Raw genomic sequence first — 3615 nt, forward strand, 5'->3', positions numbered from 1 at the left:
GGGAAGCTCATGGGGTAAATCACTTGGTTGCCACCCCTTACCATCATCAAACAAATGGCCTGGTGGAGAAAGTTAATGGAACTTTGGGGACCATGATACATAAATTGGTAAATGAGCACTCCAGTCATTGGTACCTAGTGTTGCAGCAGTTGCTCTTGGCCTACAGAGCTGTACAACATCCCAGTTTAGGGTTTTCACCATTTAAACTTGTATATGGCCATGAGGTTAAGAGGCCATTACAGTTGGTGAAGCAGAAATGGGAGGGATTTACACCTTCTCCAGGAACTACCATTCTGGACTTTGTAACCAACTGACAAACCACTTTCCGAACCTCTTGAGCCCTTGCTAAAGAAAACCTACAGGATGCTCAAAAAGAGAAAAAAGTCTGGTATGATAAACATGCCAGAGAGCATTCCTTCAAAGTAGGGGACCAGGTCATGGTCTTAAAGGTGTTCCAGGACCATGAAATGGAAGCATCATGGGAAGGGCCATTCACGGTCCAAGAGCACCTGGGAGCTGTTAATTATATCATAGCCTTCCCCACCTCCAACCGAAAGCCTAGAGTGTACATATTAATTCTCTAAAGCCCTTTTATTCCAGAGAATTAAAAGTTTGTCAGTTTATAGCCCAGGGAGCAGCTGACGCTGAGTGGCCTGAAGGTGTCTACTATGAAGGGAAAAGTGCTGGTGGTGTGGAAGAGGTGAACCTCTCCATGACACTTGGGCTTATGCAGCAACAGCAGATCAAGGAGCTGTGCACTAGCTACGCGCCGATGTTCTCAGTCACCCCAGGGCTGACTGAATGGGCATACCACTCCATTAACACAGGTAGTACTCGCCCAATTAAAGCCCAATCTTACCAGGTGTCCCCTCAAGCTAAAACTGCTATAGAAAGGGAGATCCAGGATATGCTACAGATGGGAGTAATCCACCCCCCTGGCAGTGCATGGGCATCTCCAGTGGTTCTAGTTCCCAAACCAGATGGGGAGATACATTTTTGCATGTAGTAAGCTAAATGCTGTAACTTGCCCAGACAACTATCGAATCCCACACAGAGATGAATTATTAGAGAAACTGGGATGGGCCCAGTTCATCTCTACCTTGGACTTAACCAAGGGATATGGCAGGTACCGCTAGATGAATCCACCAAGGAAAGGTCAGCCTTCACCACACATGTTGGGCTGTATGAATTTAATGTACTCCCTTTCGGGCTGCTGAATGCACCCGCCACCTTCCAAAGACTTGTAGATGGTCTCCTAGCGAGATTAGGAGAATATGCAGTCGCCTACCTTGATGATGTGGCCATATTTTCGGATTCCTGGGCAGAACACCTGAACAACTACAAAAAGTCTTTGAGCTTTTAAGGGAGGCAGGACTAACTGTTAAGGATAAGAAGGGTCAAATAGGCCTAAACAGAGTGACTTACCTTGGACACCAGGAACTATCAACCCCCTACAGGCCAGAGTGGATGCTATCCAAAAGTGGCCTGTCCCAAAGTCAAAGAAACAGATTCAATCCTTCTTAGGCTTGGCCGGATATTACAGGCAATTTGTACCGAAATACAGCAAAATCGCTGTCCCACTGACAGACCTAACCAAAAAGAAACAGCCAAATGCCGTTCAGTGGACTGAAGAGTGTCAGAAGGCCTTTAACCAGCTTAAAGTGGTTAAACTCATGTTTGACCCTGTGCTAAGGGCCCCAGACTTTGACAAACCGTTCCTAGTAACCACAGATGCATCTGAGCCTGATGTGGGAGCAGTTGTAATGCAGGAAGTACCTGATCAAGAATTCCATCCTGTAGTGTTTCTCAGCAAGAAACTGTCTGAGAGGAAAAGCAACTGGTCAGTCAGTGAAAAAGAATGTTATACCATTGTCTATGCTCTGGGAAACTACACCCATACATTTGGGTACGGCCTTTCCACCTGCAAACTGACCATGCTGCGCTACAGTGGCTTCATACCACCACGGGAAATAACAAAAAACTTATTTGGTGGAGTTTAGTTCACCCAGATTTTGATTTCGACATACAACACATCTCAGGAGCTTCTAACAAAGTGGCTTTCTCCCATGAAAATTTCCCAGAATCAACCGGCTAAAATCGTCCTTGAAATGTGAAAAATATGGTTAGTCTTTATATACTTTGTAGTATATTTAGAGGTGCATGTGTCTTATTAACTCTGTTTTCTCCTAGAGCTCCAGGAAGAAATCACAGCCAGTGTTTCACCCTATCTGTGATTTGGGGAGTGTATCATAAATATAAAGGGAAGGGTAAACACCTTTAAATCCCTCCGGGCCAGAGTCAAAACCCTTTCACCTGTAAAGGGTTAAGAAGTTAAGATAACCTTGCTGGCACCTGACCAAAATGAGCAATGAGGTGACAAGATACTTTCAAAGCTGGAGGCAGGGGGTTCTCTCTGTCTGTGTGATGCCTTTGATGGGACCAGAGCAGGAATGCAGGTCAGAACTCCTGTAAAGAGTTAGTAAGCAATCTAGTTAGATATGCATTAGTTTCTGTTTTGTTTAAATGGCTGATAAAATAAATTATGCTGAATGGAATGTATATTCCTGTTTTTGTGTCTTTTTGTAACTTAAGGTTTTGCCTAGAGGGATTCTCTATGTTTTGAATCTGATTACCCTGTAAGTTATTTACCATTCTGATTTTACAGAGGTGATTCTTTTACTTTTTCTTTAATTAAAATTCTCTTTTAAGAACCTGATTGCTTTTTCATTGTTCTTAAGATCCAAGGGTTTGGGTCTGTTTTCACCTATGCAAATTGGTGAGGATTTTTATCAAGCCTTCCCCAGGAAAGAGGGTGTAGAGCTTGGAGGGATATTTCTCGGGGGGGGGGAGAGACGTTTCCAAGTGGGCACTTCCCCTGTTCTTTGTGTAACACTTTGGGGGTGGCAGCGTTTAACCTAAGCTGGTAAGAATAAGCTTAGGGGGTCTTTCATGCAGGTCCCCACCGTAGAGTTCAGAGTGGGGAAGGAACCTTGACACTCCCGGCTACCGGCCCTGCTCCCGGGGGCTCCGTTGCCGGCCCCGCATGTCAGCCCCACGCCTGGGTCTTTGCACCGCTAGCTGTGGCCGCAGCCTCCTCTGCCTTACCCATGACTGAATCCCCACCTCCCAGATCCACAGCCCTGCTCCCAGCCCCAGCTCTAGGGGGCAGTGAGGGGACACAGAGAGGGGTAAGAGGGGTGCAGCTCAGCACCCCTACTACAAAATCTGTCCCAGCACCACTTGAGGAGTGTTGCAGATAGCGAGCTAGACAGAGAGATGGGTGTGTATGTGTAAGGCAACTGTTGGCCCCTTACTAAAACTCAGTGGGGGTGTTTTGGCTGGCTAGCGCCCAGTACTAAAAGGAAGGGGAAGGGTCGATGGGAAATCAGGACCCTGAGACTGACAGTCCCCAGGGGTAATGGGGAGAGGCCAATGCTCCAGGTCAGCCTGATTGATCGGGTGGGCCAGCTAATCAGGAAGTCAGGAGGCTGGGGGGAGGGGGGAATCCCATCCTCCATGTGACCCAGAATTGCCTGGGTCAGACAGAGTGGGGCCGAGCTAAGGAGAGAGCAGGGGCCTGATCTGGGCTGGGGAGCAGAGCTGGACCAGCCAGAG

Source organism: Dermochelys coriacea, chromosome 13, assembly GCF_009764565.3.
Source record: "Dermochelys coriacea isolate rDerCor1 chromosome 13, rDerCor1.pri.v4, whole genome shotgun sequence".
Taxonomy (NCBI): domain Eukaryota; kingdom Metazoa; phylum Chordata; order Testudines; family Dermochelyidae; genus Dermochelys; species Dermochelys coriacea.